At 47.9% G+C, this 14,450-nt stretch overlaps 1 protein-coding gene across 1 annotated transcript in view; it reads right to left on the bottom strand.

Annotated features, from left to right (window-relative positions):
• Window positions 1-14,450, bottom strand: part of RHOT2 (ras homolog family member T2) — a 398,937-nt gene that overhangs the window by 363,530 nt on the left and 20,957 nt on the right. The gene's annotated exons all lie outside the window — the stretch shown is intronic.

Genomic DNA, 14,450 nt, shown 5'->3' with positions numbered 1-14,450 from the left:
GTATTCACATGCATAGCACTTGAAATTAAAGAGGTTCCAGCAGGGAGGTTCCAATTGTCAGAAGGAATCTTTCCTTGACAGAATGCAAATGTTGCCTTTTGTGAGCCACACAAACATTTGCACAACTATAAAACAATGCCTCAACCCCACAGAAACTGCCTTTCAGTTTTACTTGCAACAATCCCTTTCTTTCTTAAAAAAAAAAAAAAAAAAAAAAACACAGGGCTTTGGCAGGACTCGGTCCATCACATTCTAGACAACGCACTTCTAATCTTTCTCATGCTGCCTGCAGCACACCTCAATTTATCCATGCAGCCTGGTTAAGAGCGTGGTTTCAATGTCAGGAACCGCAAAAACTGCAGACAGCAAAGCCTTTATTTAATAAATAAGATCCTTATGGAACACACACTTCAAAAGGCAATAGATGTAAGCAGGAAGGCAGAGAGGACTCAGCACTTCAGAAAGAATAAACGTGTTCCAATCTTTTATGGAGTCAAAGGCAGAACTGCTTGTGGATGGATGTATTCCCACCACACTTTGAACGTGTGTTAGGTACGCATGTATGTGTTCCATGATGTAGTAAGTGGTATATGTATTCTACAGAAATGACTGATAAATGCAGAAGCCCTTAATGTCACAACCTTGCAGCTATATGTTATGTAAAAAATCTAAATATTCCTAAATTTTGTTTCGCTTATTTTATCAAACTAGCAACTATCAAACCTGTGATATTATTTCCCAAGCCACAGTCAAACAAAAACTAGCAAGGTTATTGCACTGGCAACAACCCAGAAAACGTTTATGAAAATCACAAGTTGAAATATAGGATGTCTTACTACAATGCAGTATATATTTATATAGTGTACTATCACCTATGATGGTACCTTGGCACTGTGCAGGTGTGTGTAGCTGGCCCCAGGAGGTGAGGGGGGGTAGAGGTGCAGGACTTACTTGAAAAGCCAAGTCTTCAACTTCTTGTGGAATTCAAGAAGATAGATAAAGGCTCTTCAGTGTAGTAGGAGGTTGTTACACACTTTAGGAGCGATGCAAGAGAAAGCTCGACTACTGGTTCTGCTTTTGTGAATGCATGGGACACGTGCTAGTAATAGTCCTGTGAGAGGAGATGCTTTGAAAGTTGATGGAAGTGAATGTGGCTGTTCAGGTAGGCTGGGCCTGTTTTGTGTAGTGCTCTATACACATGGGTGAGGAGCCTGAACTGTGTGCACTTCTGTATCATGAACCAGTGGTGTTTGTTCAGGTGTGGTGTTATGCGAGACTGGCGTGAAAGGATGAGGATGGGTCTGACTGCTGGGTTCAGGATTCTCTGCAGTCTCTGCGTGAGGTGACTGGGGATTGTCCCTAGAGACAGCACCCATACTCCAACCTGCAGATGAAGAGAGCTTAGGTGACAGTCTTTCTGGCGTTGTTCTACAGCCACTTGTAGATCTTTCTCAGCATCTGCTGGTTGTGGAACCAGGATGTAGTGATGGCGCTGACCTGGTCAGATATGTCTAGCTTGTTATCGATGATGATCCGCAGGTCTCTTGCACGTGGGATGGGGTGGGTCTGAGATGTGTAACTGACCAGATGTGTAGCCAACAGGTGATGTCCCACAGTGAGGAATCCTTTCCGAAAATCACTAATTCCGTCTTATCTGTGTTCAGCTTGAGGCAGTTGGACTTATATGGTGGCCACTTTCGTTGTGCAGGCAGTGAATTTGATCCTTGTGTTGGGAGATTTGTCAGAGAGGCACAGTATAAGCTGTGTATCGTCGGCATAGGAAAAGATGAGGATGTCCTGGGTGCAGATGGAGTTATGTAGGTGTTGAGGACAGTGGGACTGAGTAGGGAGCCTTGAGGTACTCTGTGGAAGAGTTTCCAGGCTTCAGAGGAGTGGGGCGGCAGGTATAAGGTTCGAGTTTTTCTGGTTAAGAATGTGCAGGTCCACTGGAGGGCAGATCCATGAATGCCTGCCTGATGTAATCGTCTGGATGAGGTCAGAGACCATGTCAAGCAAGAACTCTTGCTTTGTGGTAGAAAGCAGAGCTTAAGGCTTTCCGTCTAAACTGATGAGGCGATTTTTGCAAATAACCAACACAATTCAAACAGACAAAGAAAATGAGATGTGATCAGACAAATCTCTGAGTTTCATCTGTTGATTGTACCAACAATTTTAAAGACAGTATAGGAGTTTTACATAGTTGCAGATGATCGGGACAAAAGCAATATTAAATTAAAAAGTTAAACTAAATTATCGTCATGTTCACAGAAAACAGAACCCTAAATCTGTTAGGGAAACAAATACATGGTCTAGAAAAGAGAAACTGGCACCATCCTTCAGTGACTTCCTGATATTTCAACATGAAATAAAACCATCATAAATAATAATATAACATGCTCACTAAAAATCAATGGCTTGAACCATACTTTTAAAATGAAATAGGTACTAAACTACACTGTTGCCCAGGTGAAATTAATTCGCATCAGCAGAAAGGAGGAGGATTTATAACCCTCCGTAATTAAAAGGACTACCTGAAAATTTCCTTTCAAAACTTCAATATTGATTGAAGCAGGTATACACAGCAGGAGACTCAACTAATGTCTACAAAATAAATATTTATGCTCCCACTACGGATCAACATTTTTCAGTGACAGCTATTCATACTCACTAGCCCACATACTGAGCATCTAATAACAAGAGAAAGTTCAACCTTCAACTAGTACCAATAGGAGAAGAAACGTTCCGCACTGCTTACAATTCTTCAGGAGCTTCCATTAAACCAAGGACATATCAAAACACTGCTTGAAGGCAAATACTCTGTACAGCTTGTCACTAGGACCCTTTCCTCTAAAAGCAAATGTTTTCGTCCTCTTTAGTGTCGAGCCATTCTTCAGAACATAGGAAACTCTCCAACTGCCTCAAATAACTGCTTCTTATTTATTGAGAATGCCGGGCAGTAACTGTTGAGAGGGGTTAGACTTTTAAAGCACAGCGATCAGCCTACGAGTACTACATAAGAACAGCCACGGAGGAGACTAGTGGAGGTTACTGGGTGGCTGTGTCTCTACACTTTAAATCCACCTTCTACACCGAGGCCTCTGCCTACAGTCACCGCCATGCTGCGGCACCTATTTAAAGTTGTTGAACGCAATCCGTGGCTCAGAACCCTGGCATGTAGAAAATTAAATCCGAGAAAAAGACACAAGCCCTCAATCAGTGGGAAAACTAAATGACCACGCAAATCCTATGTAGCATAAAAATACATTGTTGTAATTCATCACTTCGGCCATCACGACGTACTCACATCGCATATTCTTTACCCAGCAACTGCAGCTTTCCCACCTGCAGGAAAGATTCCTAGAACACACCACTCTAGCCCTCTCATTTTGGACACATAATTCAGACACAAAAGTCCGGCCCACCAATTATAGGACACATTAAAACACATCTTCTCCAGCCATTGCTTTCACGGCACTCTACTGTACAGCCTTTAGTCAGGTACATTGCAAATTGCTTGCGCAACTATTACAAAAATGTAGGTAAAAACATTCCAATGTCACGGAACTTATTGTACAAACAGGGAAATGGTAATAAACGTATAAATTGTGCACTAAAACCTTTGAACATTTAGCTGATGTAATTCTTGATGGCCCAAGATTACATCCAATGGTGCAAGCCTGCACTCCGTCAACACCCCATTGCACTAGTTCTCGAAACAGGGTTCTTTCCCTTCTATCACCTACTCTGTATAAATTATTCAACTGCCAAAACTATTAATTATGCCACGGCGGCCCTGCTGCACCATTTCAAGACAGATGCCCGGTAACAGAATACCGGCAACATTTCAAGACAGATGCTCGGTAAGAGAATACCGCCACACTGTTTTCCTTTCCTAGTGTCTCTGCTGCTAGTATAGTTCTCGGAAAAGTCTTTCTATCGTGCTTTAATTTCCCCAAGAAGTGTTAACGGTACTCTTGTAGCAGTGAAATATGCATGTTTGCATTTTAAAGGCTATGTCTGGCTTCTCACCCACTGGGCTGTTTAACCCTCAAGAAAAAAGGCACAGTAAGAAATGACATTTAATTTGTATGTCACAAATGTGCCAAGTGCACTACGATATATCAGCCATGTCTCACTTTTCAGCTAACAGCATATTGCATTGTAGACGATTGTATTTTCGGAGTCATACTTTCTTTCTGGGTTCAAAGCCCCAAAGTACAAATTGATATTGGTTAAAATACAAAAGCTGGCTGAAAGTTTTATATGTGACATAGAGTGAACTTGTCGGGGAGGTTTGAAAATGTTATAAATTTACCTAATCCATTTCAAAATCTGCTTTCATCCCATGCATTAATTTTAATTTAATTGTTTCAGCTTCATGCCTTACAATCTATATAAGAAAAACAAAATACATACAACAATAAACTTCATTACATAAGATCATTGTTCATTCTTTAAAAGCTTGAAACTTAAGAGCATCTAGACCTACCTAATCCCCGTGGAGAACCCACATACACAAGTGCAAGTAAATCATTTACAATTCCCACCCTCCTAATATAACTAGGGGGTGGAACATTTCCCAGCAATATCGTCCAATACAAAGGTGCCTTAGAAGAATGAAGTGTGAGTGCTCTCAATGATTAATATCAGCAGCAGTGATTTTAATACCAAGTTATATTCGTTAATATTAGCCAGTCTTGTGCCAAGTGATAGTGCAGTTTTAGTGCAATTTACTCCTTTAGACTTAAAGAGGGTGGAGCCAGCTTCGCCTTGCTACAACACATTTCTTACAAAACAGGGTGAAGTGGTCCATAGCATCCTGTGCAAAAGGCCTCAAGAGAAATGAAGCGCAAATGCTCACAATGATTAATATTAGCAGCGGTGGTTTTAATATGTTATAATATTAAAAGTATTATTATATATTAAAAAGGTAATAAATATGCCTCATTTATACAACAGAGGACCGTATATATCTCACAACAACAACTATAACCCTATAGATCTTATGAATCGGATGGATCTACTGGTCCAATCAGCCCTAGTTTAGTTGGTAACTCCCTGAGCCAGGGCCAGGCGTCCCATATATATGAGGCTATCATGTTGTGTTCATTAATATTAGCTGGTTTTGTGCAAAGTGCTAGTGCAGTTTTAGGACAATTTGCTCCTTTAGACTTAAAAAAAAAAAAGTGAAGCCATCTATGCCTTGCTACAACAAATTTCTTACAAAACAGGGTGAAATGGGCCACATTATCTACCTCCCCAGGACAGCAATCACAGCACTCAAAGTCCTGCTGCCAACCTATGCATGCATACCAGATTACCTCTTAGGGGTAATACACACAGTCTAAATTTAATATAAAGGGACCGCTTCAATTCAGTGTACAACAGATCCAAGTAGATTTTGGGTGGGGGGGGTTTGCCTCAAACATTTGTAAAGTAATAGCTTGTAATTGAATAAGGCCTAATTCCCTGATATATCCTCCTCTTGCTAAATTCCAGGTATCGCTCTTTTACCTTATCCGCAGTATCCTGTTTGATTGCACCCGGGTCCTCACAGAGCGCCTCCAGCCAGAGGTTAGCTAGGGTACCTTTAACATGAGTTCCCCACGAGCGCCCTCCTAGTCCACTTCTTGCAGTGGCCTCTTCAAGGGTTTCTAGGTATACTACTGCCCTAGGATTGCGGACTAACCTCACCCAATATAGTATTGGCCTTAAGGCTGCTAGTTCTGATATCAGCACCCAATTTAGCTCTGCAAAGAGCCTTGAGGGGAGTACCTGGCCCTAACCCCAGTAAGGATCTAAAAAAATTATTATCTGCTATCTGTAGCACATTAATGTCAGCGTATCCCCAGAGTTCTGCTCTATAGAGTGCTGCAGCAACTGCTTTCCAGGGATATATTTCCAAGATTATACTAATATTTCTTGCTCCAACATTATGCGTAAACTTTAGTACTGCCCCTGCCGCTTGCTTAAGGGCTATAGCTGCCTTTCTAACTTGGCGAACCCAGCTCAGATTTTCTGAAAACCGCACTCCTAAATAGTCGAAGTACTTAGCAGCCTCAACTGGTGTGTGGTTAATGGCTAGCTTCCGCCAGAGACTGGGAGAGGGTCGCATGGTCATCCCCATGGTCTTCACGCAATTAATAGTTAGCGATTTTTCCTCACAATATTTAACAAAATGGGTGAGTAGTCTATGGGCCCCATTCTCAGTGTGTGCCATAAGTACTGGATCATCTGCGAAGAGTAGTATTGGGACAATCCTACCAACAACAGGGACGTCTAACTGTTCCCCTAGAAGGCAATCAGCCGCATCCTTCAAGAAAAGGCTAAAAAGTAGGGGAGACAGGACACAGCCATGCTGTACACCTTTTTGTACCTGAAAGGGGTCTGTGCACTCCCCACCCATCCCGTATCTGACTCTGGACGTATTATCTGCATGCAATGCCGCTATAGCTTTCACTAGGGGGGCATCGACCCCTAGGTCCATCAGTGACATCCACAATTTGCCCCCATCTACTGAGTCGAAAGCAGTTTTCAGATATAGAAAGACCAAATACAGAGAGGACCTCCTAACTACTGTGAATTTGTGTGAGATCATATAGAAGTGAATAATCTGGTTGATAGTTCCCACCCATGGCAGGAACCAGCTTGTACCTCTGTTATCACACCCTGGGCGTCAGTCCACCCCTGTAGGCAGTTAAGTAAAACTTTCCCTAAGACCTTCCCAGCTCCATCTAATAGCGAGATGGGCCGATAGTTAGCGGGTCAGCCTCTGTCGCCCTTATTATAAATCGGAACAATGATAGCAGAACACCAGGACTGCGGTACTGCATTACCCTCCAGGGCAGCATTGAACACCTTAGTAAGTATTTTAGCCCAGAAGGAGGGTGCCTCATGATAGAGGTCCACTGGAGCATATCAGGGCCCGGGGCCGGGGGGCTTGGCCATGGATCTGAACATGGCGCACGCTTAGTTGTCCAGCTCCGGAGGGGCCGACAGCAAAGTTTGTGTCGGGCGCGCCAGCCCGGGCCGCCCCTCACTGGAGTGCGGGCGCGGTGATCCGGATGAACGCGCGGGTTATCGGCTGCGTCGAGCTGCCCGGCGCTGGCGGAGACCTGCGGCCCTGCCTCCTGACTGAAGCCGTGGCCCCGAGTGAAGACGCGGGCCGCGCTTGGGACCGGGTGGGCGGCCCGCGTGCGGCGGCGGTAGCGCCCGGACGCTGCAGCCATTCTGGCCAGGGGAGCCTGATAATCGTGCTGGGCCCTGGTGGATCCCAATATTAAAAAGGATTCCTGGCCTCTCGGGGCTGGTAGAGTGGGCGTGGCCCAGATCCCTTTGGACCCGGCCCGGGCATATGGAATGGGGCCCTGGCAGCAAATATAAGACCCAAGGAGACATTTTGGAGGCCATCCAAGGAACTGCTGAGGGGAGTATTGACCCCTGGTAGCCCCCCTCGGGGGGAGCGCGCCTAGCAGAGAGTCCGCGACTGACTATCGGACGTGCTAGAACGAGGGAGCTGCTGGGGACCTGAGGACACCATTAACTCTCGACAGGAGATACCGGGCGCAATCATAAGAAGCACCACGGACATAGAGGTGGTACCCAGGAGAGGGTGAGTGCATCGAGTGGGGAGATAATTAAGCCACAGTGGTAGAGTGAGCTTGGCTCCGGTCGAAGAAGTGGGGCCCAGTGAGAGAGAAGAGTGCGTGGAAGGCCTAAGGCGGGAACAGGTGGCAGTCGCTCATGGTTGGCTAACGTAACCCCCCCCCCCCCCCCACGGGGATTGGGCGCTGGAAACGGCCGGCGGAACGCCTGGGGCTCGCCCTGAAACACCCGGGACCAGTGGCTAAGACAGCTGAGGCCTAAGTTAGTGGACAAATCAGAAACAAACAGCACAAGCACTTGGACCACGTGCCGGGCCCCCGGGGGCACTTCCCCCTGCCTGACCAATGCCCTCTAAGGGCCGACATAAGAACAAAGCCATGGACCCCCTGACACCGCCGGGGGACAATGAGACGACCATACAGAACCAATCCCAAGTCAAAGTGCAAGACACCCTAGACAAGATACTGGGAGCCATCGTGGACACCAAATCAACATTGCAACGCGACATCAATCAAGTGGCGATAGAGGTGGGCCTCCTGAGAGCTGATCACCATAAATTAGACGACAGAGTTAAAGAAACGGAAACAATACTGGCTGATTTCGTGCCGAAACAAAAAGATGTGACAGCAGAGGTGACCTCCTTGGCTGGCAGAGTGGCAAAGCTTGAACAACGGGCTGAGGATGCAGAGGGTAGAAACAGGAGGAACAATGTGCGCGTGGTGAGCCTCCCCGAGGGGGCAGAGGGGACGAACATGGTGGAATTCCTGGAGAAATGGCTAAGCACGGTTGTCGCACCGGGGTTCCCTGACCCCCTTCTACACACTGGAGCGAGCGCATTGTGTGCCGTCTAGACCACTGGCTCCTGGTAGGCCCCGCGGGCTGTAATTGCTAAACTTCTGCATTATAGAGACAGAGACATCCTCCTACAGAAAGCCAGGGAAACGGGCCCATTTAAAGTAGCCAACGGGGAAGTGACACTGTACCCTGACTTCACTTTGGAAGTCCAGAACAAGCGCGCCTCTTTCCTGGCGATTAAAAGAGCCTTGCGAGATGAGGGGATACAGTACTCGCTGCTCTACCCAGCAAGACTACGAGTGGTTGCGGAGGGAAAGACCACGTTCTTCGAAGCCCCAGAGGAAGCATGGGAATGGCTCAAGAGGCATGGGTCACAGTCGGTGCGGCCTATGCACGAAAACCATGGTGCGGGTGGGACCCGCCGGGCCCCGAGGGGAAAGAGGCCCAGGGATCGCCCACGACTGACGCCAATGCGGACACAGAGGGAAACTGGCAAGAGGGAGGCCCTGGAGGCAGCAGCCAGAGTGGGTGGAGAAACATCGCCCCAGGAGGGTTCTGAAGAAGAATCAGATGACACAATGGTGTCCTCTGCCGACGGCTCCGGAGGCTCGACTTACACACCGAGGGTGACCCCGCAAACTGCTGATGAACTCGCATAGTTTGGACCTGCACTGGCGCCGAGCGACAAGACGAACTGAGTGGAGGAATGGCCCCTCCGGACCTGGCCGCCCCCCCTGACTTGACTCTCGCCTGTCAGATTTGGCTGGCGAGTATTGCAGTGATGTGTTTGAACAAGTTGCACTGTTGCACATTCTGCTGGGCAGCCTACAGTTCCGGAGGTGCCCTGGGGATGGGGAGTTGGGGTTTGCAGTTACGAGTTACATCGGCTATATGTGTGAAATGGACCGACCATAATGAAGGTACGAGCTTGCGGGGGGGTCAATCAGGGTCCCGGGCGCGCCAGGCTCACATTCAACAGGCTTTAAGAATAAGATGGCCGACCACAATATCATAACCTGGAATGTCAGGGGGATGGGTACTCCTGCCAAGAGACATAGAATTCTTTCCTTCCTAAAGAGAAGGGGGGTGCAGGTATATGTTACAAGAGACTCACCTGGCACCAGGAGAGGGAGAAAAGCTAAGACGGAGATGGAGGGGACAGGTGTTTGCCACAGAATATTCAGCTTATGCAAGAGGCGTTCTGATTTGGATTAGGGCGGGGGTCCCCCTGACGATTGATTCCTCCAACATAGATAAAGAGGGAAGGTTTGTCATATTGGAGGGGAAATTACAAGGGCTCCCGTTGATTCTGAGTTGCATCTACGCCCCCAATCAGGACCAAACCTCATTTATGATGGGCCTATCTAGACACTTACACGTCAACACATGGGGGAAGTACTAATAGGAGGAGACTTTAACGCAGTGCTAGACATAGACATGGACAGGTCCACCCCCCCACTGCAGGGGGCAACATCAACCAAGACAGCACAAAGACTAGTTGAGTGGCTAGGCACCTGGGGACTGGTGGATGTCTGGCGGCTGCGGCAACCGACTGTCAGGGACTACTCGTTTTACTCGGGCCTCCATCAGGTGCACACTAGAATCGATAGGATGGTCTGCACTGCGGGATTGGCTCGACGTGTGACCCACTCTGAATACCTTGGCCGTACAATATCGGATCATAATCCTCTATTACTGACATTGAGGGTATCACAGGACAGACCCCCCATACCATCATGGAGAAAGGCCCCTGCGGCGCTAGAGGACCAGGCATATAGGGAGGCGTTGCGATGCCACCTAACAGAACACATTGAAACTAATAAGGGATCCACCCCTACCAGAGCCGTGGAATGGGAGACACTCAAAGTGGTGACGAGGGGTTACTGTCTTGGGCAGTCTGTGGGGGTAAGACGCACACTAGAGAGGGAACTAAACACTCTGGAGAGGGTCATTCATGAAGGGGAACTGAGACAGGGCCCTGCAGCGCAAGTAGATGAAGAGTATGACCGCGCACGCAGAGAACACTCCCAAGTCGAAGAACGGCTTAGATGCCATAGCATGCAAAGGTACCTGACATCCCTACAGTCGGAAGAGGGGAGATCAGGTAAACTCTTGGCATGGCTGGTACGCCCGAATGGGGACAGCGAACCTATCACAAGCGTACTGGACAGAGGGGGAACTCGCAGACTCAGCCCAGGCTCCATTAATGATGCATTCAGAGATTATTACATGCACTTGTACAGGAAGCCTACCGACCTGGGGACGGGAACACTTGACAATTTCATGACCTGGATTCCCCCTGCCGGTGCTGAACTTAGAAGATAGGGTCAGTCTAGGAGGGCCAGTGACCATAGAAGAGATAAACGAAGCAATAGCACAGCTGGCCCCTGGGAAGACCCCTGGCACAGACGGTCTTCCTATGGATTTTTATAAAAAGTATAAGTCCTTACTAGTCCCCAGACTGATGGAGATGTACATGGAGGCGGCACAGAGTGGAGAACTGCCATGCACACTACGTGAGGCATTGGTAGTGCCACTCCCCAAAACAAATAACAAGGAGGCTTCAGTAGCTGACTTCCGCCCGCTATCAATGCTAAATAGGGACTTTAAGATCCTCAGCAAGATCATGGCCAACCGGCTGCTACCCCATATGCCCACACTGATACATGGTGACCAGAACGGTTTCATGCCTGGTCGCAGCACCTCCCTGAATCTTAGACGAATTTTTTCCATCCTACATATGCCTGACAAATCGAAGCCACCAGCTGGGACCCTTTTGGCGGTGGACTTCGAGAAGGCCTTTGATTCGATCAGATGGGACTACCTGAGGGCGGCAATGTTAAAAATGGGCCTGGGGGAGTGCTGGGTCAGATGGGTGGACCTGTTATACTCATCCCCACTAGCAAGGGTCAAGACAGGTAGGACAATCTCCAGTGCATACCCGGTGCACCGGGGAACCAGACAGGGGTGCCCCCTATCCCCATTGTTATTCGCCCTGGCGATAGAACCCCTAGCGGCCTGGGTACGTGGTGAGGGAGCGGGCAAGGGGATTGAGTGGGGACCAACTGAGCACATTATCTCGCTATATGCAGATGATATACTGATCTATCTCAGAGATGGAACGAGCGGTCTCCCTTGGGCCCTGGAGGTCCTAGAGGACTTCGGAGAGGTATCAGGATTACGACTTAACCGTGGCAAAACATATGTGTTTCCCTTGACGCCTAGTTACAGACGCCCTGCAGTATGCCCAGTGGACTTGAAATGGGCCCCGCGGACCTTTCGGTACCTGGGGATTCAAATTTACCACGAACTGGGAGACCTAAGAGAGGGTAACCTTGGTAAAGCGCTCCGATCCCTGCGGTCCTCGGTGGGGTTTTGGCGCTCTCTGAAACTGCCAGTGATGGCCAGAGTGGCACTGTCCAAGATGATCATGCTTCCCCGACTTCTCTACTATTTTGCCAACTTGCCACTGCTGATCCCCCAGGCATGGTTCCGCGACCTGAATGCGTTGCTCAGAGAACTGATATGGGACGATGGACGTAGACGAACTACACTCACGACTATCTGTAGACCACCCCATACGGGAGGGCTGGGAGCCCCCGATTTTGAGGCATACTACCTGGCATCCCAACTACAGTGGGTATCCGGCTGGCTGGCGGGTAGGGGCCAACTGGATTTATATACTGCCCAAGGAGTAACGGACACAGCATGGATTGCGGCATGCATGGCAAACAGGAAAATAACCCGCCCCGGGAATAATATAATGATAAAAGTTGCGATGGCATGCTGGAAAAGATGCACGAAAAGGGTAGGAGTGGGCCCTCCATACTCTCCAGCTTTACCACGGTCGGTGCTTGCCCTAGAATCCGGGGGGAGGGGACCGGGAAATATGGGACTTGGCCCTTGGTCGACAGCTGGAATAGAAACAGTGGACGGGCTCTTCAAGGAAGGTGTAATGAGGGGATTTGCTGAACTAACGGAAGAGGGTGTTCCCCAGGGGCAATTTTTGCTCTATGGGAAGCTAGTACACACTCTTAAAGTTCACTGGGACACAGTAAATGCGGAACCCGCTGCACACGGGGTCCTGCACTTATTATTGACATAAGGGGAGGAACCACATCTGATCGCCAAAATATACCGGGCCCAAGTTGAGGCAGCCTTAGACCCTTTACAGTCCTTGAGAGGTCGGTGGGAGAACACGATTGGGCGGGAACTGTCTGACTCAGAGTGGAACAGAATACTGGCCTACCCCCGGGTGATCTCGCGTAACACGCGGTTAAGATACATCCAATACAATTATCTACATAGGACGTATCTCACACCCCACAGACTGTTCCGTATATACAGGGGGGCCCTGGGACATGCCCGAGATGCGGAGGAGGAGAGGCGGATTTTTACCACATGGTTTGGAGTTGTCTAGTGATCCAATCTGGTTGGAGGGAAATATTGCTCATCCTATCTGAATTATTTGGGACGGAGTTGCGACTTACCCCTGAGCTGTGCTTACTGGGCCTCAGACCAGCTGCGCTACGCGGAAAGTTGAGGGGACGCTTCCTGGACCTATCCCTGGCCCTTTACAAGAGATTAATCTCGAAGGGCTGGAAGGCTTCAGGCCACCCTATGCTAACTGACTGGAAAAGGGATATGTCAGCATGGTCCAGAGCTGAACTACAGGTCCTAAAAGCAGAAGAAGCCAGGGACATCCGCCGGGTTCCCATTGCCCCGGGATGGGAAGACTTAGTGACGAGTTGGGATGGTATAATCAAGAGACTAACAAACCCAGTAGGAACAACTGGCGAAATCTAACTCACACTGGGAAATGAAAAGAGTGGAGAAAATTCATAAACAGACGCCCAGAACAGGTCCAAATCACAAATAGATCACACCGGGAGTAGGGATACGAAGACAATTGACCCGCTGGCTCCCATTCCACCATTAGAAGCAGCGATAGGCGTGAGTGACCTACCGCCCCCTCGGCGCGCTGGCGCGCCCCGGGCTGGTCCCCCTCCCCCAAAAGTTGATATGCTATTGTACCTTAAATACAAACAACTATAAACTCCACCCACACAAAGCCGTAAAGTTGACCTCTTGTGGTCTTTATCTCCCTTCCTCCTTTCCCTATTTCCAAACATCCCAATATCAACATCCATTTGATTTTTACACTCCCCCCTCTTTCTTCCCTCTCCTTGTCTTTTCCCTTTCCATTCCCCTTCCTCCCTCCAAAGTTACAGTTGAGAAGGGACTTAAGTTTAATGTTCGGTTATTAGTTCTACAAAAATAGTGAAATGAAACAAGGGACGCGCTATAGCATGTAAAAGAGCACAATTTATTAAAACAAGAAGCAAAAATGTCAGCAGCATCAAAGCAACAAACAACTAAACAAATGTAACGGATGTCATAGAAGCGAATTGTTAAAAAGACATGTGTAACAAATGCAAGATTATATCATGAACAAAAACACAAATGTAAAATAACAAAATGCTAATAAAATATATAAAAAAAAAAATTAAAAAAAAAAATCAGGGCCCAGGGCCTTATTCTTCTTCATTGCACCCAATGCTCTAATCACTCCTGGTATTAAAATTCCTATTTCGCTGGTCGTGGTAAAAAGGGCACCTTGCCTCTGTCTGGAAGCCAAGGGGTTGACCACGCAAGTTCTATACAATGTACTAAAATGGTAAGCCCAGGCAGCTGGGCCTATGTGGGTTTCAACAACATTCGCTGTCCCCTTCCCCACTCAAGCTACAAGTTCCCAGAATTTAGTGGTGTTGTGGTCAACTATGCTTGCTCTAAGTTCAGCCCACATTGCATTTTGGTACAACCGTTTCTTTGTTGCTAGCAAGTACTTATAATCTCTTCTATATTCTTTAAATTTTCCTTCGCTAGCCGAGCTGTCATGGCGCGGTGTTAGGGCAACCAAGACTTCTCTTTTTGCCTTTGCAAACCATCCTTCGTATCCTAGTTGCCCTTTTCTAGTAATACCAACTGGCTTAGTTCGTACTGGTTTAGACCACAAGGCCCCTAACTTCTTTGTCATTTGGTTATAGGAA

Source organism: Pleurodeles waltl, chromosome 10 (genome assembly GCF_031143425.1).
Source record: "Pleurodeles waltl isolate 20211129_DDA chromosome 10, aPleWal1.hap1.20221129, whole genome shotgun sequence".
NCBI classification, from domain to species: Eukaryota; Metazoa; Chordata; class Amphibia; order Caudata; family Salamandridae; genus Pleurodeles; species Pleurodeles waltl.
The sequence above is the reverse complement of the archived record's forward strand: the minus strand, read 5'-3'. Positions and strand labels throughout refer to the sequence as shown.